The following is a 26,565-nucleotide window of genomic DNA, read 5'->3' on the forward strand; positions in this document are numbered from 1 at the left end:
TTATGGTCACTCCACAGTCAGTGGATGGATGTGTCTCCTCCAGAGATGACAACTTTATGGATCTCAGGAAGGTTAAAACCACTCTCTGATGGCACTTGTTTTATCTCCATTGATAACACAATTGCTTTCTAGAGTCCTGGTGCAACTCGGGTATCTGAAATGCTAGAGAAGGCTGGCTTGAATCTATGCATCTGTGCACGTGTTTTGTCTGCTTTAATTTCAGTAGCAATGGCTAAACTCTACCTATGCTTTCAGCTGCAGAAATTGAGAGAACCAGCAGCACCTGAAAGCTTACGTCTCAACTGGAAGACATTTAGCAGCCTTTAAAAAAATACCACCTCTCACAATTTATCACAATTTTAGTGTAGGTGTTGTAGTATCTTACGAAAGGGTACAACATGGAGGCTCAGTGGCAAGGTAGACTACAGCAAACAATGGGGCAGGTCATAAAAGAGCTTTCATATGAAAATATGGCAAACTGCTAGACGAAGAAGTTGGATTTAAATGACAAAACCACAATGATTCAGTTTCAAATGTCGAAACACAACTTCCAATTTCATCAGAGGCTGAAGGTAAAACTGCAGTTTTAGTCTTTCACCTCTTTTAAGCAAGTACTCCACAGTCTGGTCCTTGGACAGTAACAACCAGATTTGAGGATTTTTAACAATTCTGTGTTCAGAAAGTCACGACACCCTATGTTTATGAATATCACAGAAATAAATACTTCAAAGCAAAACTGTTATTCTTCCATCCATAGAGAAACCTAAAACTGACAGAATTTGGGGGTTTGGTTATTTATTTCTTTTTTCCTTTCGCTCAGTATTTTCTAGCATTTGGAATGCATTTCTCCTAATCCAATTACCTTCATCTCTGGTTTACAAGACTGCTAAATGCAGTGTGCAAGTTTCTTTGACATTGTAACGTTGCATGCTTATCAGGTATTTTACCATCCCTGAACAAAACTACTTAGCTCACGTAAATTCCCTCTCCCTTTCTGCCATCCTCAGGGTCCAGTTTTGGTTAACCTTCTCTTTTGAACCTGGCCTTAGCCTTGAAAAATCAAACCGCTTGTAGCAACCATGGATATAACTCTCCTACAATAGTTTCTCTGTTCTTTTCTCAAGGATTCCAGCTGTCATGCTTTTACCTCTTCTACTTGTGTCTTTCAATAAACACCTTCAATTCAGCAAGAGGTGTTCAGAAAAGATACTAATGTAGCAGAAAAAAATGGAGACTTAATGCTGTACAAATTGGTCACAAACATAGAGGTTTTGCCAGTTGTGAGTAGTTTGGCTATTGCATGGAAATTCATTAAGTTTTACCTATGCTCAAATGTTTACAAGCAAAACAAATTAAAAGAAAGAATTAGGATATCAAAACTTTAATTATTTTGGATTGAAAGAAACGAGATATTTGAAGCTTAAAGGATTTTATAAGTGAAATAAAGACTTCATAAATAATAACAATTTCCCCCTGCAGTGCAATAGTCTGTTGAAAGATAGCAAGCAAGGGAGAGTTAGTAAACAAAAAGCAAATTCGATCACAACAGACCTGTTAATTTTCAGTGGACTCAAATACATAGATAAATGCACATTTATTTTCAGGCTGAATCTTCTTTTAAGTGTTCTGAGATTTTATTAATCACTCTGCAGGCAATATATATGTCCCCTAAGGTTTTTCATGTACTCCCTACTATGTTTATTAGAGAATAATTACCAACTGCCTTTTACTGGCTTACATTTGCAGCTTTGAAGAAACTTACACTTTCATATAGTATCAAAATGAAAACTGCAACTGTCTTCCAAAAGCAGTTATTATAATTGCTTCAGAAACCTTGATCAATTTAAAATATGTAGCTTAGCTTTGAACTATTGAGAGACAGTCTAAGCAGAAATATTAAAAGTGTGGCTCAGATATCCAGCAAAGGTGACAGACAGAGAAACCAGAAAATGCTGCAAGAAAGAAAATCTTTTAACTCCATGAAAATGGGATTAAAGAATGAATCTTAAAATAAACATAAAAAGAAAAGAAAGTAAGCTCCTAATCCAATGCAAGTGAGCTGAAGAACATGTTGTACTATGCTCATAATCATCTGTTTTGACAAAAACTGGCAGTGGTGACTGTTTAATATGCACAGTGTTTATTTAAACCCTTTTTGCAGATAAAAAAAGTAAATCTCTGAATATAATTGTCTTAAGTATACACTGGAAACAGCAATTAAGTATAAAAAAACAAGGTAAGAATCACTGTTAAAACAAAGATACGCCAATCTGAAACTTACGAGTTTGGTTCTCAATTTTATTATTTCTCCAGATCTGTTCTACTGCTCCCCCCTTCAATATTTTATAAATACCTCTCTTGTAAAGGTTTGTATGCATCACATATTCATAGAATCATAGAATAGTTAGGGTTGGAAAGGACCTTAAGATCATCTAGTTCCAACCCCCCTGCCATGGGCCGGGACACCTCACGCTAAACCATATCACCCAAGGCCTCATCCAACCTGGTCTTGAACTCCACCAGGGATGGAGCATTTACAACCTCCCTGGGCAGCCCATTCCAGTGCCTCACCACCCTCACAGTAAAGAATTTCCTTCTTATATCCAATCTAAACTTTCCCTGTTTAAGTTTTAACCTGTTACCCCTTGTCCTATCACTACAGTAAACAATATTGTTTAATGAGCCTTCATATTTATGTATCATTCACTGCAGGCTGAACTCTTTCCTATTGTTTAATGAACCTTCATATTTATGTATCATTCACTGCAGGCTGAACTCTTTCCTTCAGAAAGCTGACTACTCCCCTCTGTTACTGTGCAATATAGGACATTTCCCATGTAAGTCCCAGAAGTTTTCCAACTTTGCTTACCCTGAAGAATCACGTGGGCTATTTTGATAACTATGCTTTATCTGTACACTGTCCTTAGAAAGATTTTGTCACGCATTCTTAAGAGATCATACTTCTCAAGCCTGATAATTCTGCAGACAAATGCTGCTGGGCTCTGTGCAACCACAGGCCAGAGGCCAGCTGGCAGCAGTTTGGTATTTCAAACAGTGGCCTTGTTGCAGATAGAACAGCTGAAAGTTTGGCATCCTTATTGAGATACACAGTCATTTGAATGTTTGGACACATTGACAAAGCATTTATCAATATCCTCCACTAGAAATGTCCTTCAGTCACTACATGTTATAAATGTCTTTCTTCCTCCTAAGGCAAAATAAGACCCTGACCCCTGACAAGTTCACCCAGAACTGGGCATTTCAATTTCTCCTGTGCCATGATGGCTGGATTCTCATATCTGTCACACGTCTTTCACTCCCTTACAGAGTGAAATATATAATAATAATAATAATATAATTAATTAACCAATTAACCAGAACAATTAACCATCACTGGTTTTATCTGTTCCCCAAATTGCTGAGACAGTACCCCAGACTGTTATCTATTCTAGGCAATAGAGGTATTACAGGCAATATTCTTTGACTGGTCTTTCAGAGACAAAGGGAAAGAGCATGCTCTTTGCACCACCCTCCTTTCTTTTCTAGGTCTAGATGAATGCATGATCTAGCAGTAGTTCCACTGCTTCTGCAGTTTGTCCGTCGTCTTGCTATCCAGTAACCTCAAAGATACATAAGTCAACATGTGGCTTGTTTAGTTTGCTTCTGCATGTTGCTTTATTTGTTGTTCAACCCATCCGTTCTTGGTAGTGGGTTGAGCTGGGCTGATTTCTGCCATTACACTTGACATGCAGCACAGACAGAAGACTCCATGTTTCTGACACAGAATGTTTTATCAAGAAAATTACTCAGAGATACTGTATTTTGGCCTGATTTCTCTGTGCTTCCATAGACTTGCATTGTCTGTTTTCCTTCTGGAGTCCCTTGCAGGTTGCTCCACTTGTATGTACACACCTTCTTTCTCAAGTGAAAGTCCAAAGCATTCATCACAACAAATTTCAGCACATGCTGGAAAACCTACAAATAGACAAATGGCATACCAAGAAAGCTGTATGAGAGCAGTAGATGTCTTACCTGTCGAGTCAGGAGCAAATCATTCAGCACCTGTTTTAAAAGCAATTTCATAGATATAGTACACCTCTCAATTTGTACATATTGGAGTGTTTCCTTTTATTAGCTTTCACTCTGCTCCCCAGGTGAATCAGTAAGAGGAGGCATAGACTCTCTAGACAAACCACCATTCAAAGTGAGACTTGGAATAAGCAGTCAAAACAATGGTTTTGACCTTCCAACTATTCTGTTGCAAAAGATGCCTTTTATTTGACTGTGCAATGTCAAATTGCCTCACTTGAATTGCAGAGGAGAAATTACATATGACCTTTGTCCTTATGCTCAGTCTTCTCTATCCTGGAGCTTTTCAATACAATTTAGTACAGTTATTTACAGTGATTTCACAGGAACATGAAGGCAACTTTTTTCCTACAACTAAAAGGCATCTCAAATATAAATTAATTTCATGACCACTAATTTCGCTGAGGTCTTAAAAGAAAACATAACTAAGAAAGCTCCACTGCCAAATAGGATGCAGCTATACAATTACAGAACATTTTTACAGGGTATAAAAGCTGAGTTTTCATTAAAACTTACCTTTGGCATTTTGCACCTTTGTTGGAAGAACTTACTGCCCAATAAAGCAAGTCACAAACACACTCTATGCATTTTTATTTATTTATACAAAGTTCTCTATCCTTGCCAAATAAAAAGCAGCTTTCACCCAAATAAAAACATTTCTTAACAATAATACTGCATTACTGAATTTGAGCTGTCCTCCTACACTCATTGAACTGTAAGCTATAGAAGATTAGCTTCTACAGAAAAAAATGGGCATTTTTATTCCTGCTGCATATAAAAATACCTGTTTTCTTTTTTAAGTTGAAGAGTGTTTTGATCCTTTTGGTTTGGGCTTTGTTTTTTGAGATAAAATAAAATGCAAACTCAAAAAAAATACAGACAACAGAGGAAAAATGCCTCAGATGTGAGAAGTTAAGAAAACTACTAAGTTAAGTTGAACACAAATGCTTAGGCAACCTTAACTGTTCCTATGCTTATTTTCCCCTTTATAATAAATCCAGTAAGGTGTGCTAATAATCACAATCTATAATCATAAATATTTTAGGAATACTTCATAGAATTGTTTCTTAACAAAACTGTAAATGTTGATGTTTGACTTGGGAGCAGAGGAGGGAAGGTGTTAAGTTTGTTATTTAGTTGAGGTTTTTATAATCACTACCATTTACACTACTATTCACAGACTCAGAGGGGAGGGTGGCAGGTATTGTGAGCTGAAATTTAGAAATGTACAATTCTAAATCCTCATATGTGTGATCAACATCCCATTACACGAGGAAGACAGAAGAAATTAATTTACTTTTCAAGAGAGGAAATCAATTTTGAAAGTTTTACAATATACATAAAAATAAAATTTCCTGATATACAGTAATAACTTCTCTAATCAACTGGGTATTTTAAATGAATATAAATCATAATTAAGTAGATAGACAAGAGAGACAGTGTTGATGGAAAAATACCACAACTCTGGACTAAAAGCACATTTATGAGCTTCTGCTTATTCTAATTTTTCTCACTTAAAATGGCCAGCACTCTCAACATTAGGTTTTAGAGCAGAACTCAGCTTTAGCCTGACAGATAACAACTTTGTCTTCAAAATAAAAGAAAAATGGATAAAAACAGTCTTGGAGACTTTGGAATTTTATAACATATTCCATGACTTCTAATAGTGCCAGCAGTTCTTCCCTACATCTCTTGAAATAAAGTGCCAATTTAGAGAGAAAAGTCTTACAAAATCTTCATCTTCAGTTTTGCTTACCTCGAGTCTGTATCTTCATACTGAGAGATGCCCACCACTAACATAGATGGCAAACATCTGGCAGAAGTTATAGAACAAATGGACGTCCCAAAACGTCTTCTGAACTTCCAATAGAGATTAAATAAATAAATAAAGAAATCTGAACACTTCACTAGTTGATTTGCAGATGGGTAACAAACACATTTTTTGATCAAAAAGCCAAAACAGCAACAGCAGTTTATCTTGTAGTAAGATTTCTAAAAGTCTTTTTGTAAAAGAGTTTTACACCATGAATTAATAAAGAAGGAACAAATACAAACAATGCAGTCATCCACAGAAGATGACTTTAATTTACAAGGATTACAAATTAAATACTGGTTTAGAGACTAATCCTGCCAAATTTATGCAATGGAAGGATAGAGAATTCTCCAGAAAGAGGCTGACTTTTGAGAACTTAAGAACAGACCCATGAAAGGAGAAAAGACACTTAAACTTTGTCCATTTGTAATTAGTGGGGTTTTGTCAACATATTCAGTTTATTGATAGACCAAGAATTACAGTGTTTAATGTATTCATTACATTGATTCTATACTGCAGCTATTTCCAGTTAACTAACCTTAACCTTACAAATACAGATCAGTTTAAAAACAATACTACGAGCATTTCAATTTAGTCATTATACAGGTAAGGACCTGCCATGCATGCCGTGTATCCCAGGCAAGTTAACCAGTTCATCAGTAAGGCTACTCACATACTACTCACATGCAAAGTATTCTCAACAGGCAGAGATCAACTGCCTTGAACATGTAGTGTTTCTGACTGCTGAAAGCACAAGCAGAAACCTGCCTGACATGCCTGGGGTATGCTGGCTTTGCCATATGTGCTCAAATCAACTGCCAGGCACACAAACAATAGCTTTGATGCACAATATTGGTAATAGAAGTCGTAAATCTGGTCTCTCTACCAGCTACCATAAAGTCCATAGAACTACTAGGGCAACAAGATCTAAGTGATGCTGGGATGCTTCATTTGTATCTTAAAATTAAGCGTTCACTCAGGAGACTTAAGAGGCTTGAGGGCTGTTAATTTGAAAAGGGCTCTGGAGAGCAGGTTAATTTCAAATTAGGTCTCCTCCAGACAGACAAAACTGGATGAGATATTGGGAGCCTTTTCAAGGAAGCAGCAACAGTAAAGGCCCCTGTTCTCAGAGGAGACAATTCAACATCTCCTACTGACTACAGTGGCAAAACACTGCTGTTAATTAGTCTGTGTTGGGAGAAAGAAACAAATAATATTCTAAGCATGACTTTGGTCTGAATCTTCAAACACTGCATGAATTATATTCAGCAATATGTTTCACACAACATTGTTCATTACACGTAAATTAGTGTAATCCTCTGCAGAGTCTGGTGGGTTTTGTTAATAGCCAACAAGAATGGCAATTAAAGTGAAACCAAATATGCAGTGATGGGTACACATTACAAACAAAATGCCCCCTTCAATCCTCCAGTTTGAAAGTCCTCTAAAAAAGCTTTATCTTGCAAGGAGATAAACACAGTATTTTAGAACCTTTCCACTTATCTGATATCAGCCTTGAAACTTCATTTTTTGTCAGTTTTTAATTATTCTTCATGTAATTAGCAACACCAAAGTAGGAGCTGATTAACAAGCTACCCAAAAGTTGTTTATATAGTGGGAAACCCAGGAAAATTATAACAGCATGAGATGATTATTTAACTCAAACACAACACAATCTTGCATTACCTACGCTGCCTCAGAGCCCCCTCACAAATGGTGTGACAACAGAAGACATGCTGCTTACTGTTAGCAATGCTGCCTTCTTGCTGGCTCTGCACAGAGCATTCCACCAGACACACACCAAGGCATGGGAAATTACTGTCAGCTCCACAAGTACAAAATTGTATGCATCTGCTCCTTACTATAATCATCACCTCACAGTCTGGAGCTGAGATTCACTGGGATCATACCTCAATGTTTAGAGAAGCAGTGACATCAAGCACCTACTGTATTCTCCCAACCACCCCCAATGAAAATAATTAAAATAGTCCATAGTTATGTCATTGCCACACCATGTAGCGTAGTTTCTCCTCTTAAGTATAGCTCAAAAGTGTTTCAGACTAGGTCCATTTCTCTGCACCCATCCTAATAGGGCATAGGTAGCCAAATTGAAAGAAGCTTTTTATGCTATTCTGCAGAGAATAAAGAGAAATTGGAAAGAAAAGGAATAAAAGAAAAAATAATAGAAGAAAGAAGAAATATTTTCCTTGTGAATAAGGTGGTAGAAAAGGCATCAGAACAATGGACTTAGAAAGTAAGTCCTACTTCTCCATCAAATACCTGGAAAATGACTGGAATCTACTAAACACCTGCAAATATTTAATATTCTTCTTCAACGTTTCTATCATAGCACCCAAATCACTTGTAAATGTGAGTTTAAGCAATCACATAATACATTTTCAAAGAAAGTTCTGATTCCACATTTATATGATGGACATAATGAACACTCACTTGCAGATCATCAAAAAATACTTTAACACCTTTTGAGGATCTTGTGACAAATAACTCTCCCACAGGAAGTGTATCTCTGCTGGGGAATATACAGAAGTTTTCTTGATTCTGACCAAATGCCTGGGTCTCTAGACTGGTATGTGTTCATCGTTTCCTGATGGTCTTGCCATGAAGAACTTGTCCAATGACCCTGTATTTCTTCCCCAGCAGTTCTGCTCATCTTTGCTATTGAGCAATAGCTTTTGCTCATTGGGATTTTGATCCAAATCATCAAAACTCAGTAGGATTTGACTTTCCAAAATGTTATATTGTATTGGATCTATCTCTATGTTTAATAATTTCAAGAAAAGCATGACTTAAATTTGGAAAAAAATAGAAGAATGTACCTATCAGAACAGCAATATCAGGCAAAGCAAAACACATTATTTTCATTCAATTTCTCCCAGTGTTTAAGAGCTTGACTTTTGTTCACCAGCATTCCACAGTTATAATATTAAGACAGCTACAGCATAACATGTTTTCTTTTAAAAGGTCATCATGTTACTAGCAGTATTTGATGCATTGTGACCACAGCACACATTTTTTAGAGATGAGTGTATCTAACATTTTTCTGTAATTTATTGGAATAAAGAAATTCTATTTAATTTTTCTTGTCAAAGAACATCTGTAAATGATTGACGTGGCTCAAGGAACCTTTGCAGCTGCAACTTTCTCTAGAAGTAGAGCAAAAAGCCATATTTGTCAATATGCCTGAGCAAGATTAAAAAAAAAAACCCAAAAAGAAACAAAAAAAATAAAACCTCCAAAACTACAAAACAGTTAATTATTGGAAATAAATGTTTCATGATCTGTGTATGGAGCCCAGAGCTGCATAGATCATTAGCTAAACTTCCAGTCAGCACTCCACATAAACATATGCTTTCCTCATGAGTGCTTGCATAAGTTTGCTAGCAGCCTGGTGACTTAACTGGGAGTGCTTATGTACATTGTGCAATAAGCAGGGCCAAGGAAAAGCACTGATTTTTCTAAGGTCTTAATTTGATAAAACCATATGCATTTCCAGTAATGTTATGCATTTTTTTCAGTTCTTACTATTAAATTTTTCCTTCCCTATTTAGTCCTCGATAGAGAAATGCTACATTTGGTAAATGCTACACCCAAACTTGTAACACCATTTAGTACACTCCTTTTATTTTCTGTTTGCGCTTCTCTGTTGCATCCTGCTGGCATACATTCTCAGAGCTAGTTTGAGAGCATGCATAAGTCAAGTATCACACACAGTAAGCAGCTTGCATGCAGCCACCCTGGTTTTGAGAGTAAGTATTTAATGGTATGCATACAGGCAGTTCAGTGCCAGCTGGCCCTAGTGCCATTAAGCACCCCTCAGGCAGTAGAGGTGTAGAGTGGAGCAGAATCCCTTCCCTTGGCCTGCTGGTCACGCTGATGACAATGCAGCCCAGGCCATAGTTGGTTACAAAGGCATATGGCTAAAGATCAATACACAGAGAAACCACCTAAAGAAAAGCACGTGCAGGTAGAAAACACTGCAAAGATCTTGAAAGAGCCCATAAAGGAGTAAGACAGCAGATGCTGACAACAACTCAGCACAGTTCAGATGTGACCCATACCTATTTAGTATAACGGGCTCTAAGTGACCATTTGGGTGTAAAGGTCCCTTCAGCATTAAATTCCCAGCTTGGCAGAAACAGCCAGTGCACAGGACAAAGTGCCACAAACAACCCTGGGAAACATCCCAGCTCAAAACTCCCAAGCCTCAAGTGCCCTATCCATATTTATTTTTCAAGAACATATTGAATTATTTTAATGTTTTTAACATTTTATAAAGTACTGTAAAGCCTGGAAGATGTACAAATCCCCATTTATTTAAAGAAGTGATACACTAAGATTCTTACTAACTGAAAACAGATGTAGGAAGATATTCCCTGCCTCAAAGGTCATATTACTTAAAGCAGTTAGAATTATTTACTAGCTACAGGATGCTTGTATGTGGTGTAAATAGGATGTAATTTCAGTAATGGATGTTCCTTCTCTGTTCCCCCCAGACAGGCTGTTTTGGGACAGCTTCTGTATCACATTTAATTTTAGAACAAGAGAGACATGCCGCTTGCTGAAACCTTCTGGTCAGATCTGTTTGTTTGCTTATTTCTGGTTTGTAGGTGGGCTGATTCTTGAAGCATTTGAGGAAGCTGTTAGGTTGTAGGGACCTTGCTTATCCCATTGCACTAATTTCTGAGGAACAAAATAAACATAAAACAAAGAAGTGCAGCTCACAAAAGGTGTTCTCAAAAGCATACGAAATGAGTTCAGTGAAATGAGTACATTAATGGAGCATTATTATTTAACTATCTGAATAGTATCTGCCGGAAGACACTTAAAAGGATTCTGGCTTTTCCTGGAATTCTCAAAATTTGGCCATGGATGGAGACTGGATAATGAGAGACAAATGTTGTAATTTCATAGGAAAGTTTAAAAAAAAAAATTTCATGAGTATAGCACACACAGTACATATTAAGAAAGAGCAGCCTCCCACAGAGCTTGTTACAATGGAAGCTGTATGCCTTCTCGGAAACATGATCCTCTAGAATATAATCAAGAGAGCCAACACAAGGTTGCTAAAGAAGCTAAGTTTCATCCTAAGAAACCCAGTGTCTTCCTCAATGGTCCCATTTCCCATAAACATTGTTACAATATTAATAATTGGTATTGATCAGACATTGCATTGAGTGTGATCTAAGCTCCCCTTTCCATTGCTAGATAACCTATATGTTGCTGCTGCATCAGATTCTTATGAAAAATCTAATACAAATAGCGATTTTTGTGTTTTGATTACTAGGGATCCCAGTTCAAAGTACCTTCAGACACACTGAGTATTCAGAGTGCCATACAATTCTCTTGCCCCTATGCTGGAAATCATTTTGTGTCTACCTAAGAAACCTATCTCAAACTACCCTGAACTTGAAGCAATCAAGCTCATTAGTTAGTCCATGTTAGTGAAAAGTAGTCCTGGATTGTTGGGCCTCACCTTCCTGGCTGCAGGGCAGCAGAAGTGTATGAGTGACCAGCCTGCATGCAGACTGCCATCTGCTCTCAAGAGCAAAAAGCAGAAGCACAGCTATACGTGAAGCTGAAATACAGCAATATGCTTTCAAATCACAGAGCAGAGTTAAAGGAACTAAACACATTATATGTGAAATGAGTAAATAAATCCCAAGAAATGGAATTAAGATGAGCATTAATCAGGAGGGGTTTGAGCATGGCACATGGCATGGACCAGTTCATAGGAATCTTGCTAATTGCTTTTCAAAGGCCACTTTATCCTATTAAGATTATCCTCAGGAGGCTGAAGACTTTGGGGGGTGAGGCAGGGAAGACTGAAAAACCTAGCCACATCTATCATGTTTAAAAACAAACAGAAATAGATTTTTATTTATCGTATGAAGCACAACCTCTGTTATATTTCTCTCCTGTATTTAATCCTTTTTTTTCCTAGCAATATAAATAATAAGACACGCCAATTAAGCTGAAGGCAACCTTCTGAGCAAAGGGAGATAAATGCCACGATACAAACTTTAGTAAGCAATATGTCTAATTTCTCTTGTGCACAAGCATTGATGCAGATTACATGACAGTTTTCAGACTTATTGCTGTGACCAAGCAAGTTATAAATTATGGCAGGTCCACATGGACTGTGGATGATTTGAAGCAAATCAAAGGCATTAACTTTAATAAGGTGCTTTGTCACTCTTAAATGCCACTCTTACTTTCTGTAACAGCAGCCACTAAAAATCAATGATCAGAGACTTCTGCATGCAGCACAGCCGTTAACCTCTACAACTTTGGCCAAAGGAGTGTGTGCAACCAGAGCCATAAACTTATCTTCCAGACTCCCCCTCTATATAACACAGCATCTGCAATAGCTCCATCATCAAAATTTGCAATTAAAAAAAAAAAAAATTAACTACTTTTTACTTTTAAAATCAATTCTAAAGTGTCTCCCTGAAAGCTCCAGTCTGGGTTTGCAGTACCTTACATATTACTAGGTGGAGCAGGACTGTATGTGCTACTGAGCTAAAATAAAAGACCATGAAAGAGATTTCAAACTGAATCAAAATGCTTATTATGCTTTTGATAGCATGGCAACAGTTCAATCTGAGCCTCAGCCAGCTCTCAGTAAAGTCAGTAAGAGCTGTTCCATTGAAATCAAGTGATGTATGACTAGGTCTTCACAGAATTATACGTAATACTGTATTCAAAATGGTAAAGAGTTTTGGGTTGACATCTAAAAGCCTGTTTTCCTTCTGGAATTCTGCAATGAAGCTACTGTAAAAAAGAATCAACATATAATTCAGCATAGCAGAAAAATTATTATAAAGGATTATTAAATATATCTCAAAGATTGTGGATAAGAACAAAATCCCTTATTGCTTCAATTATGCTGTACTGACTTACAGCAAACACATTTTCAAACTATAAAAAACCCTGTTCCAGATTTCAAAATGGAACCTCTAACACAGCAAAAGCAATAATAGCTTATGTTTTTGGGCTTTTTTGCAACATGGTGACAAGTAGGGGGAAAACTACTAAATCTCATCATAAATTTTGGGTTTGTGCACTGATAACTTAAAATTTAGTTTTTTGTTAAGTCTGCCAGGGCAAGGCAAGAAAGTGTTTAACTGAGTTTGCCAATTTTACTTTGAGTCTAGCACTGCTATTGATAATATCTATCACAATTCTTTGTCTTCCCAGCAACACAGTAGAAACATGAGCAAATGCTGACTTACATTTCAACCCTTCCCTGTTAAAATTAATCTGAAATTGATTTTACTTTCCAAAAGGTAAAACAGAAAAACTGCATGAAGTGAGCTACAAATTGCATTTGCTGATCAGAGTTCAGCACTTTTTATAATTCCTGTAAGATTTCCTGAGTGTAACACAAGAGTTTTCTAATAAACCCTAGAAAGCTTCAGATCAAAATAGTAGATTATAATTCTATCTTTCTTCAGCTGAAAAAAAAAAAGTTAATATATACTTCCCAAGTTTTGTTTCAATTCCTGTAATCCTTCTAATTAGATTTTTTTTAAGCACAGAAGTTGGAGGTAAGTACCCACATCACTATTTGCATTCATTACTGAGCATCAGACTGACTGCAGAGTTCAGTTTTGACAGTAGAACAACTGGCAAACACAACTGCTAGTTTCAGCAATGCAGAAAAGGGGGTTTAAGATCAGGTTAATTTATTAGAAGCAAATGAGATATTGCTATTCAAAAATTCTTTTTTAAAGATAATTTGTTCATCCCTGTTTCATTCCCTTATTTCAAGGGAAAATTTCTCCGTTGTTTTTGCATCTGAAGTCTCTGAAATAAGCACAGCTGAGGAAGTATGGGCTTCCTAAATCCAGTGATCTCATAGAAATCAACCATAATCACTTTGGGTTGAGGTCTTAGGCTCTGTTCCAAAAAAAACCCAAAGTGAAATCTTAACCATCCATGTCTCCTGCAGGCATGCAAGACAGCAGGCCCATGTAACACAGCTACATAATCTCCTTTGCTTTTGATAACACTTCTCTTAATAGGGTAAGCCAGATAGCAGATAAATCAAAGAATGGCTTTCCTAGAATCTATTCATGAACAAGGAGCAGATGATGCACAAAGGGAGAAATGGTCAGGATCCTTCAAGGGCATCCATGTTGCTTTTCTCATTTCATAACAACATCTAAGTTATTAATTTCTCTGCAAAATTTCTATTGGCATTTATCATTAATAATGATCACTTTCAGGCATTCCTGAGAGGAAATACAGTCTTGTGTTCTACAGAAATCAATTTACTGATGCCATTGGAGCTGTGCAAATAATTTATTTTGGGTTCAGCTGCCAAGCAGAGGTGGTGAGGGAAAGGGTTCCACCAGAATCAAATCCAAAAGAAAATACATTTACTTGCCAGAATAAAATAAAGTTCAATGCAACAGAAAGCATTCCTCTTGAAAAAGGCGGATTTCTAGCAGGTGCAGCAAAAATAAGTAAGGTTCTAGGATTACAAAGCTGTAAGGGGGAGGAGGAAGAGCCATGAGTTCTTCATGTACCCAGTAGCTCCTGTATTCCACCAGGATCTGGAAGTCTCCAGTTCAGCTGCTCTGCTTGTTTAAAGCTAGTAGAGCCTCTACTATCCCCTCTACAGCCTAGAAAACCCTCCTAGCTTACAAGATGTGTTGGAACCATTTCAGTTGTATTGGATTAATCACCGCAGGAAAAATGAAAAAGCAAATCATAGGGATGATACGTTTGCATGTGGCTTGAAAATCCAGAGCAAGGCACTGCTTCCACTGCTTCCTGCTGAAATGGATGTTTAAAACATATTTATGTAGTTTGAAATCATTTATTCAAACCCTCTCTTGCACACATCACAAACAGGTCCCAATTTCAGCTGCCTGAATTCTTTTTAAAATACCTATTAAAAAACTGATTTTAAAATCACTAAAGCATCTCAGATTATTATTCTTATTATTATTATTTTAAGCATTAAAGAAGTATAAGCACTCCAGTGAGCGGGCACCCAAACAACAATTGTCACTCATGTGGAAGTGGGCAAACTTCCACATATCAGGCTATGGAGTCACTAATTTAATCCATGTGTAATTAAATTTAAAGTTAAAAAGTTTCAGCAGAAACCATATATGCGTGCAGTTAGAAGATTTCACTCTGCTAGTTATACGGCATATGTAAAAGCTATGCTCCTCAGTAAAGCCTAGATGAGAAAAACTACATGGCACATAAAATCCCATCACAGAGAGGTGAGAGGTCAGGGAGAAGCAGAGGTTTGCTCTCTACTGTGCTGTATTTGCCTGAACTGAATTTTGCTCTGAGCATTCTATTCAGTTTTTTTTGGTTTTTCTGTTTGCTTGCTTTGATGGGGGATTGGTTGATTTTTTTTTGTAGGGTTTTTTTTTGTGTGTTTTTTGGTGGGTTTGGGAGAGGTTTGTTGTTTTGGGGTTTTCTTTGTTTGGTTGGGTTTGGAGTTATTTTACAGCCCAGGGAGGCAGGGGGTGCCATTCTCTGCAGAGCTCAACCCAACCACTGAGTCAACTCTCAGCTGCAGCTGGCTCAGCGTGTGCCATCACACCTACTGCACCTCACACTTACCCAACCCCAGGAGGCTGCTGTGTGCAGGCCATGCGAAGTATGCAGTGCCTGGATACCTTATAAAGTTCTTTTGTTCTAAGTAAGCTCTTTGACTGATCTTTGTGGGCATTATCAATCTCTGTTGTCTTGATGGAAATAAGCACTCAAGGTTTCATGTTGAGCAAAACTGGCTCCCTCCCAACTGACAATGTTCTATTAAACTGCAGATACCTTCACAGAGGATGAGCTGAAAGTGGGGACTGCTCCTGGGTTTTCTAAACCCCCAGCTCCAGCAGGAATACTGTATTATAGACCTGGCATTAGAGACCAGTATAAGCAGTAAAGCTAGACAGAGAACAAATTTACAGCCTTTACCTGTAACCTATCATTTCCAATCTGATCACATTAAGCTTGGCCTTTAATCTTACTTAGCAAATATTCATATCCTTATTAAACTTTTAAATCTGTCAGTTCTCTTGGGGGCAGTGCCAGCTGTTCTAGCAAGGGCTGTTCCCCCCAGCCTGCCTCAGCAGGAGCCCTGCCAGCAGCCTGGCTTCCTGAGGCTCTCACCTACATCCTTGCAGGCAGCAGGAGCGCAGCATGAGCCTCCTCTAGCTATTTTCAGTACTCATTCCTCTCCAGAGCTTCATCATATTTAAGAGGTCATTAAGAGAACACACAAAAAGCTAGACTAGATTTGTTTTTTTCAGTTACCTAAAATCCAGTAGCAGTTACAGCTAGGAAGAGTGAGAGTTTTGGCACAGATTTATGCAGTAAAAACAAACTTCAACAGAAATCACACTCATCTGTGGAAACTGGAACTTCTTACTGTATTTATGGTTCTAAGCATGATCACTCCACATCTTGTTTCAGCACAGAGAACACATGCTAGAAAACTTGTGAGCCTTTTCTTTCTGCCTAGGTAACAGTTACCTTACAGTTCTGTCATTGCCAGATTTTTCCCAAAAGGGAAACATTTTGCGTATGGAAAAGCTTGTGCTCAAGCTAATTGAATTTAGGCCTATGGTATGCTGAATTAGAGTCAAATTTATGTAGAGTGTAGAGGGAACTTAAATTAAGGTGCTGCTTAAATACCTTGTTAAATCAGGATCTAAAGCCTAGCTATGATGCCAGAAAGAGTTAAGTCAAACATGGCCAGCACTTGTTCATTGAACTAGTAATTTCATATCAATTAATTATCAGCACTAACTGTAGCTAGTAACATACAATTCTGGGAAATGATGCTGACTTATAAAAACGGTAGTTAGTAGTCAGTGCCTAGTATTTCCAGAAGCATTAAGATTAATAGATTTATTATTTAAGTGTTAAAGCTTCTATCCTTCAGTGTCTTCTAACTTTATTGGAGAAGCTATTAAAGACAGTGTCTCAAAGAATAAAAGTAAAGTGCCAGAAGTAATAATGTCATTTTTAATAAAGTTTTTTATTTTGATTTACAATCAATAGAAACTGCTATTCTATTATGCCAAAAACTTCTGCCTACCTACATAGTATCTGACATTTCTCAGAAGAAACAACCAATCTTACAGAACATTTGGAGCATTGCATTTTCTTACTAATCAGAAGAATGACCTGATTGGTTCTATTATTAAAGAAAATTTTAGACCAGTTCCTGTGTCACAAATCTAACTTTTAAAAATTTAGCAGGTCTCTGGCTGCAAAGTACAGTATATAACTCCCACAGTACTGCTTTCATTCCTCAAGGAAAATATTGTAAAATCACTATTTCCCATTTTCTTTTGTGTGGCGTGAGTTGTTTCTTCACAAATACAAGCCAAGCTGAATGCCACTTTTGCCTAGAAGAGATAAGATTTAAAAACACAAACAAACAAACAAAAAACAAAAACAAACAAACAAACACAAAAAAAAAAAAAAAAAACAACCCCAAAAACCAAACACACAACCCCAAAGAAAACCACCGAAAGAAACCCCAAAGCAGTAGTAACTAGACAACCAAACACAGATTTTTAGGATTCATAGACAATTAAGTTCATGGACTTTATTTCAGTCACAATGAAACCCTGGAAAGTTCCCTGACCATGATACTTAATAGATGCCTTCATACCCTCTTGTATCATTTGTTTGCATGCAGCATCATGTTTGAACACAGACTCATACAGAGGAGTTCAAAAAGCTCCCTTATGCTTCTGTCTGGCCTTCAGATCTAAGGAAATGTTTTGGTCAACCGGGATGAGGCTGAGCATTGCACACCAAAATGCAGGAGCCATTTTGCCACAGATGTTTCATCCCCTCCTTCCTCAAGGACAGCAGAGAAAGCCTCTTGAGTGCAAACAGCGCAATTACTGGAATTATGCTGTTCCCAACAGCAGTACAGACATACCACTCCACAGCTCTTCAGGACAACTTGCAACCTTAAATGGGCCTAAGAACCATTAGGTTGGTGAAAGTTTGAGTCTTGAAATGTTCCCTTTCCAGAAATCGGTGTACATTCTTAGTCTTTCTCTTCCCCAGTATACCTGGTGTTTAGCTTTATGCATCACAGAAATAAGTGCACCTTACTAACAGCAGCTACCCATAATATAATGTGTACTGAAACATGACATCAGGCTTGCAATTAGAGAATGACAGATTTGGGCAGTTAATGCTTCACCTGTCTAACAAGCAATGAAAACTAAAGTGGCTATAGGTCACATAAAAGCAGCTTATAACCTTGGGATTCAAATATCTTCAAATTTGATTTCTATTACAGGACATAAAACCCAATTCATTTAAAGTACCCTTTGTTTACAGCTTCAATTCAGTTTCACAAAGAAAGGGAAAAATTGATTAAACTATGCTTTGAATAATATTAAAAGACAATGGAGACCTGGAGCATACTTTTAATCACCTTTCCATGATAACAGAACTACAAAATACTTTGAGGTGCCACACCACAACTTGAAGATTATTTTAGCCAAAGTTAACCCAAAATGTGTTCATATTCGTGACTGTTTATGGTGCTTATTATGGCTGGGAGCTGATACCATTGACAGTTTCATGTTCCAATAGTGCTGTTGCATTGACGCTGCTGTGCAACACAGTCATAGGACTGTCCTACACTCTCCTTGTTCCTCTTCAGCCCCATCTCCTTATGTGACTCTCCAGGAGAAAGGAGCGCTTGGCCCAGGGTGCAATTCTCAACAGCTGGCAGCCATGAATACTTCACCCTCCAGGGAATATAGCAAGGGAGAAGAGACAAGAAGAGATTGAGGTGGAACAAGTGGACCCCTGAAGATTCCTGAATTGGCTCTTCGAGGGAAAGAAAAAAGCTTTGATTTTTTGTAAATCAACATTTCCCATATGGTTTGTATGGTATCCTTTATTCTAAGTCTCACAGTGGGACCACTTTCCCCAATGCATGATAAAACCATGAAAAGACTCTTCTGCCCACTGTGTAGCATTTTTGTATGAGAAGATGGCTACAGGGAACCAAACATACCATCACTTTGATGTCCACACTATTTTTATATTTTCTCCACAAGTAAAAATATTACACACAGTATTTTCATAATTCTTTGAATTCTGCCTCCCAGTGTATTTGTTCTTTAAAGCTGAAGTTATATTTTTGTATAGGTTGGTGTTAATGTTTTATAAAGGTCAAATTATATTGGTCTCCCTACTGTTTTATTGTAGGAGTTGAGAGCTGGCACTGTAATTAAAATTTCAAATGAAATAAAGTCTGCAGGAATCCTATTTGTAATCAGGCAATTTGGTTTTCTAGCAAACCAGAGCAGTTTCTCTTGCCATGAGTTCACAGCTACACAAAAGGTGGTAAACAAAACCCACATGCCTGAACACATTTTACACAATGTTTCTCATCAGAATGCCTGGTAGAGTATATAAATATGTTCTAGTTATACTATATAGTGTAAATAAACTTAAAAATGCACCCATTTTCTACAACCTGCTTTTCAGTATTTTGGTAGAAATTCTGAGACAGGACGATTCAGTTCACACATAAACCTAGGTCTAGCCAAAGCATTTACACTGCAGCTGAGGGATCTGCAGTTTGCCCTTTAGTCTAAGCTGCATTTAAGTCCTGGTAATTGCCAGCAAGTGTTTTGAAAGTGTCAAAAGATATTCAAATGCTAGCTACAGCTTCAGCACTGAGCTTCTCTTTCACTATCAGCTACCTGTAAGCTGCTCCAGTGCTGCCTCTACTTTGCTGCCTTCTTTAATAGCCCTTCAGTTCTGCTTCAGTTCTCTCTACAGCCAAGAGAGAGAAGGTTGCACTGATTTTCATTTTTAACTTTTTCTTTAAAGAAAGGAAACAAATCAAAGCTAGCACTGAAAGTGGAGTTTCTTTCTGAAAAACAACATCCCAGATTGCTATAGAAATCATGTTTTAGGCCTTTCCAGGGCTACCAATTTTATTTTCATGATGTTTAAAAATAATTACTTGGTACAGAAACTTCAGATTTTTGTTAAAGGTAATCCCTTCCAGGCAGGCTTTGTTTAGCAATTTCTTATTTCAGCAAATCCTACTACCCACCAGGTTTGGTTTTTTTTTTTTCAGGGGCTAAAAAAAACATGAGCATTTTAGTTAGTATTCAGATCACAGAACATGACATGCACTTCCTCCACTATCTACTGTTACACTTGTCTAACCAAGAAGAAGCAGGAGGTACAAGGCATACTAATATGCACAGTTGTTCTGAAATGACCAGTCTTTTTAGAACCAATCCATAAAATTTTCTTCTTTAGCTTTACTAGAGGAAAGAATTTGGATGGATGAGCTGAACAGAGACATAAGACAAAACCAGGAACACTAGCCTCCAGCTAGAAAAAAAAACAAACACTAATCTAATAAATTTCTGAATGACTTCATGAGTTTACTACTGGCATTACTTATTCCCAAAGCAAGACTGAAAGATCACACGCCACAAAAAAGCTATGTAAAAAGGATATGTGTCCATTAAAGCATGCCATAGCTGATGCATACAGATTGCTCTGCCCAGGGAAGACTGCTTTAAATAAGCAAAGGGAAAGAAAATCTGCAAGTTGAAGCATAAGCATAATTACATTAGAAAAGTTATAATTTGATTTGGATTAGCAGAGAGAAAACCTAAAAGCTAGGAATTAATTATGAACTACATCTACATTTATTTTCAAGAATACTTGCATGCTTTAAGATATCATTAACTTAAATGAGATTCTATGTTTAAAGGAAGATTTAACCTCACATACTCCCATTAATTCATGCTAAATGTCTGCACTGCACTTTGAAATGTAATGGAGAACTTTAGCTAGCCATGATTCTTTCAAATAGTGTTTTCCTGAAATCCTCAAATTAAAAGTTCTGTCAGAAAAGCAGTCTGTGAAAATACAAAGATAGGTACTACAGAAATGCATTAACATCTCAGCATTTAGTAATCTGTAGTGCATCTGTTTGTCAGATATGAACAACAGCTTCCTCCTGACAAGGCTGGGCTGATGTTGAAGCTTCTTCAGCATGACCCCAGCTCTAAACTAAAACCAGAAGTCATATGCCCCTACCCCTAGTTTCCTCAGAAAGATGACCCTATTAAATTTTGTCAGCCATAAGCGTGTCAGACTATTTGCTTGATGAGTGTGACAAAGCTAAACAACACACATCTTCCTACAGCCTTCCAACATATCCATACACCTGCAGAGAAAGAGGCTGCTTCTTCACCTCCGTTGTTAATCAGTTAAGGAGTAATAGCTTAATCTGATTTTTTGTTTTGGAATTGCCAGCTGGAAACAGAGTTTTCCACGGAAACACCTGAGGACATCATTAATACAGGGTTTGCACTGCACTGAGCAAGAGGCCCATCCTACTAATACTGACCAGTTGGTCATTGATTTAGACTATTAGAAGAACAGCTGGCGTGCTTCAGCCAACCAAAGCCTATACATATTTCAAAAACCTATTATCTGCAAAATATTATGGCTCTTGGAAAGTCTCCAGAAACAAATCAGATCTCTGCTACTTTTGTCTTCCTAAATCCAGACTAACCCTTTAACACAGCGTTCACTGTCACCCCAAATATCCTCACCTACTTTTTGTTTTTAAACCAGCGTTACATGGCTTTTCTTAACAGCAGAGACAAGGCACTTCCAGAGTTTAGGTCTTTCTTTCCTCCACCTTGGAATTATAGTGTCAGGAGGAGGTTTCACCAACTCATATGGCTTTTCCTCCATTACTCTACAAGGGCTGACTACATCCCTGAGAGATTCTGACTTAGCCCCGAAGATGTTTTTCAGAGACTAAACAGTTCTTTCCAATTGTTCATTGTAATGCCCTACCTTTTCCAAAACTACTTTAATTAAATGCATATGCATAAAAATCAAACAGTCTATTTTTAACTCATTTCCCCTCAGGTCCTGTTAATAAGCTGACACACACTGTTTGGAAAGCAACTGTCTGACCACCTGGCACTCAACCACAAATTTTTCCTGGTTTGTTTTCCCTTAATCATGTGTGAAATCAGTTTAACAGATGATATAATATTCTGTTATGTTGCAACATCCATCTGCGTACACCTGTTCAGAGACACGTATAAGATGTTCCATATTACGTAGTCACAACACATTTGCAATACGTAAGCAAGCAACTTTCTCCCTCTATGTAAGAGTTCGATATCAAACTTCAACTAAGAAGCAATACCTTGAATACTTAAGAGCAGAAGGATCTTCTCTTTGAAGATCCTTCTCACTCTGCCTCCATGAACATGTAAAGTTCCCGATCTGCCACTTCCAAAATTTACTTCAAAAATTTTACAACCATTTTGCACGCCTCCAGGTATTTCCTGGAATTTTAGTAACATGAGTTTGGCTTCCTACAGCCATTTAAATGAGAGCAATGTGATTAAGAGTTATCCCTAAGGTCTGGCTTCAAATCCTGACCAATATTTCTGTCCACATGGCATAAGAGTCCCAGATGCCTAGTCTTAATCATGTATATAAGTGTCAGAACTGAAGCTCTGCTATTCAAGTTCTCTACATGGGTATATGCACATTAAGATATAGAGTATAAAAAGCATTCAGCTATCTGGGTAGAGAAGTTGAGACATTTCTGTAGAACCTGCTACCACATGCCAAACACAGAAACCAAGTAATTTTTCAGCGTTTTCCAAAGAACATTTCTTAGCATAGTGATTTATGTGAAATGAAAGTAATTTTAAGATGTTTGTAGAATTGAATATGCATTAAAGACTACTTTAATTTGAAAAGCCATAATTATGTTTCAACAAGGATGAGCTGTAGTTATGTACACCTTAATAGGTGAAAAGCCATAGCTATCTAGCTACTATCCGGTCATTTTAAACAGTTTTCCCTGCAAGAAATCACTAATTCAAAAACCTCACCTCACTTCAACATGTTCTTTTGCAAGCTGCAACTACCAACTGTAGTTCCAATCACCCTAAATCTGCACTCTTCAGCACTGAGAGCTAAGACTCAGTGCTGAATATGTGTTTATATGTGAAACCTCATGTTAAAATTCTGTAGAGGGCTTTGCATATTGTAATATGGTGAATGTGGCTGCCACACTGGCTTTACACAAGGTGAAGTAGTGAAGGGGGGAAGATATACCAAGTGTGTGAGATCAAAAGTGTATGAATCAAGTGTATGGATCAGAATAAACAGGAGAGTAACAGCAATGATATTGAGAGCATGAAACAGTCACAGAAAAAGGCTGTTGGCACAGTCAATAGCATGGTAATCAGTGGAAAGCATGGATGTGATAAATCCCAAATCTACCATGACATCATCTGAGAATCAATAGGAAATGTTTTGACTTGAGTGTGATTTGAGCTGTGATCCATGTACACACACGGTATTGTAATAGTAGGAATGGTCTTCTCTGATTGTTCCACAGGCTTTATTCAGTTTGAACAAAAGAAAGCTTGTTGAAGGCTGCAGCTTGGCTAGACAACAGAAGAACTACTTTTAAACATTAACAATAAGCAGACCAATATATTTCCCATCGTACGGGTAAAAAAAAAAGATTTTCAACGTGTTTGAATAGAAAAGTCTTTGTTAAATTCACAGAATAAAAAAGTATCCAAAAGCAGACAGACAAAGCCCTGATCTTGAAGCAGCCTGAGCTCTGAAACATGCAATCTATCACATAAGAGACAGAAGAGGTCAGCCATTAATTAACATCCAAATTAAAGCTTTGAGTAAGGGTCAAAACTGCCTCTGTTTTGACATTTAAATCACTAGCAATGTATTCCCCAGCTTAGCATGCACAACACGTTGCCTAACGCTTTTATGTTAATTGCCTCAATTTTTCAAGTGCACTATTTGATTCATTGTCAATTAAAAATACCCCCAAAAGACAAGACTTATGTATGTTAAGTATAAACATGATTAATGTAACACAATTACATTTCCACTTTTGATGAGTCTGATTAGGAAGTTTCTATCAGCCTGGCATGACAGAACATTGTCACTATCAGTGAGCTGTCAGCCTTGCCAACGACAAGATTTCTGATGGGGAACCATTTCATGGCCACAAATGTTTCAGAAAGGTGTAAAAGCTGTAATTAAATGCTGTCAACTGCCACTTTATCAAAAATGTAGCAGCCTTTATGATCCTTTCTAGTTAATTGTAAAGATGGTCCTAGGTCTAAACCAAAAATGTTATAAGGAAGAAAAATCCAGTACCATGATTCACTGTTAAAACAATCACCATGCATTTTCAGAGAATGACTCTGAATTCTCTCCCAGTACATCAAGAGAACATCTGGTGTAAAAAATTTGCTCCGAAGGAAAAGACATGGTGAGACCAGAAGCAGGAAAGCAATGTCTGATTTTGCTTGTGGTCATAGAGAACACAAGTTATAAGGAGATAAAGGAGTATGATGGAAAAAACAAAAATAAATTCAAATTTAGAAAAACTAAATGAAAAAATAGGAAAATAGGCTGGGTACTGAGGTAATTGTAGTAACAAACTTAGAAGTAGGTTTTGATAAGAAGTGAAACAAATGAGAACAAGATTTTGTAACCTCATTTTGGGCTTTTCTTCTTTCCATCACTAAATGTAAAATATAATTAACATTGCATATGTAAAAGTAATAAATACGTAAGAATCAGCCATAACCTATATTTAATTACAAGGGAGATACTAGCAATTAAATATACAGAATCTACTATATTTAATTGAAGATTTGAAGAAGAAAGACCATTTTATTGCACTTCAAAACAGACTTAAGGAGCTCCTTGGCTTATTGAAGACTACTAAAATAATCCCTGCTATAGGACTGCTCTGCATATTCGCTCTGTTAATTTACACAGCCCTGGTAAGTCTCACATTGCAATGCAACTGCTAAATTACATCAGTCTTAGGTAATGGGTATAAAAAGATGCAGGAGCATGCAAAGTGTATTCAAACAGACAATTAAAAATATCAATTCTGTTGACAGATAAAATGAAGAAACTGTGAAGACATTTAATGCTGCTGCATGAAAGACATACTGTTTACAAGTGATTGAATTAACCAGGATCATGCATCGACAGCCTGCCTTTGTCAAACATTACATATTAGAACGATCTAGTGTTTGCTTATTAAAATAATTTGATTCTGAAGATTGTTTCCAGGCATTTCTAAATCTGCTCTTCCCTCCTCCTCACATTAATGATGGTATCTTAATTATTGCACTACTTTCATGTCAGTGCCATTTGCTGGGTCACCAGAGAGCAGTCCAGTCAACTTTGGCTTAGCCAAGTCATCCTTTAGGTGTCTGGGAGGACAGGCAAAAATCAGTAGCAGATCTGTCTACACTACAGCCTCAAAGTTCCAAAGTAGCCAAAATGTGCTCATCAACTCTTTGAAATCAACATTTCAAAGTAAACAAAATTGCTTAAAGAGATCAGAAATTTGAAATCTCTCTTCCAAACTGAACAACAAATCTTGTATCTCTGTGAATACTTATGATCTAAATTTCCTCTGAAAATGCAACTCAGACTAAGTAATTTATCAAAATGCTTAGACTAAAAATATTATCCTCAGGGTTTATTTTAGCATCTGAGCAACTTTAACAAAGCCATTTCAATAGACCCTGGCAACTAATTTTGACGTTTTGACCAGTTAAGTCTGTTACAAATTATACTTTCATCCAAACATGTGTAATAGGGAGAATATACCAACATATAGCAGTAATACCTAGAGGGAACTGAAACTGGAAAATGTGCGCATTTGAGTGATATTGCTATGATACCACATGGTAGAATGTGAATACTGTATGCAGATTGTATGTAGCCAGGCATTACTGCCTCATGCTGCATACCTAAAGAATTTCTGCTTCAACACCAAGTAACCAAGCATAAGAAACTATTAGTAACAGGTATCACGTGTAAAAATACTGGTGTGTTTGAAAGTTACAAAAATGAGAGTATTTGGTATCGAAGTCTTCAAAGTCATTGACCATTGGATAAGGTACTAGCTTATTCTGACACAAGTCCCAACACAAGTCCCAACACAAGAGAACTGAAAGAACAAGTTGTAGCACCAAAGTATTCAAATGAGCTAAGACCAGGACTGAAAGAAAAGTCCTGGTGTTATCTTAAACCTCCTTCAGTTTTATGGTTTGAGTTTACAGCACCAGATTGGATTTTATAATGTGACACCTGGTCATTGGAAATATTACTGAATAGTTGTACAACGCATTTAGTAACAATTTGCTGTCATTGATGATCACAAGCTTCATCCAGCCTCTGAACTTCATGTAAAATCTTTGTTTTGCACCAATTGATTTGAATTAAACTTTTAAGATACAAGTTTCTAAATCTGAGTTTCAGAGATTAATTAATAGTGAAATATTTATAGGAAAGCTCCGACTTCCACATTAAAAGAAAGACTATAAAAAAATTCAGTGTAAATTTACTTTAAGTAGATGATCCTAAGTTGTTACAATATTCATATTATCCTAGTGCATTATATATAGTATTTTGCCACCACTAATACATGGACAAAACTCTGTAGAGATATAGGATTAATGCAGGTGAACCCTGACAGAATCGTGGCAATATTCAAAATCTTATGTACAGAACCAGCTTTCTGATAAATGGCAGGAGTGATATCAATAAATAAG

The 26,565-nt window shown here is 37.1% G+C and overlaps 1 protein-coding gene across 3 annotated transcripts in view; it reads right to left on the reverse strand.

Annotated features, from left to right (window-relative positions):
- Positions 1-26,565, reverse strand: part of CDH13 (cadherin 13) — a 482,776-nt gene that overhangs the window by 366,494 nt on the left and 89,717 nt on the right. The window lies entirely within an intron of this gene.

This window comes from Pezoporus wallicus, unplaced genomic scaffold, assembly GCF_028554395.1.
Source record: "Pezoporus wallicus isolate ANWC-B61680 ecotype Strahan unplaced genomic scaffold, APGP_CSIRO_Pwel_v1 contig_7835, whole genome shotgun sequence".
NCBI classification, from domain to species: domain Eukaryota; kingdom Metazoa; phylum Chordata; class Aves; order Psittaciformes; family Psittacidae; genus Pezoporus; species Pezoporus wallicus.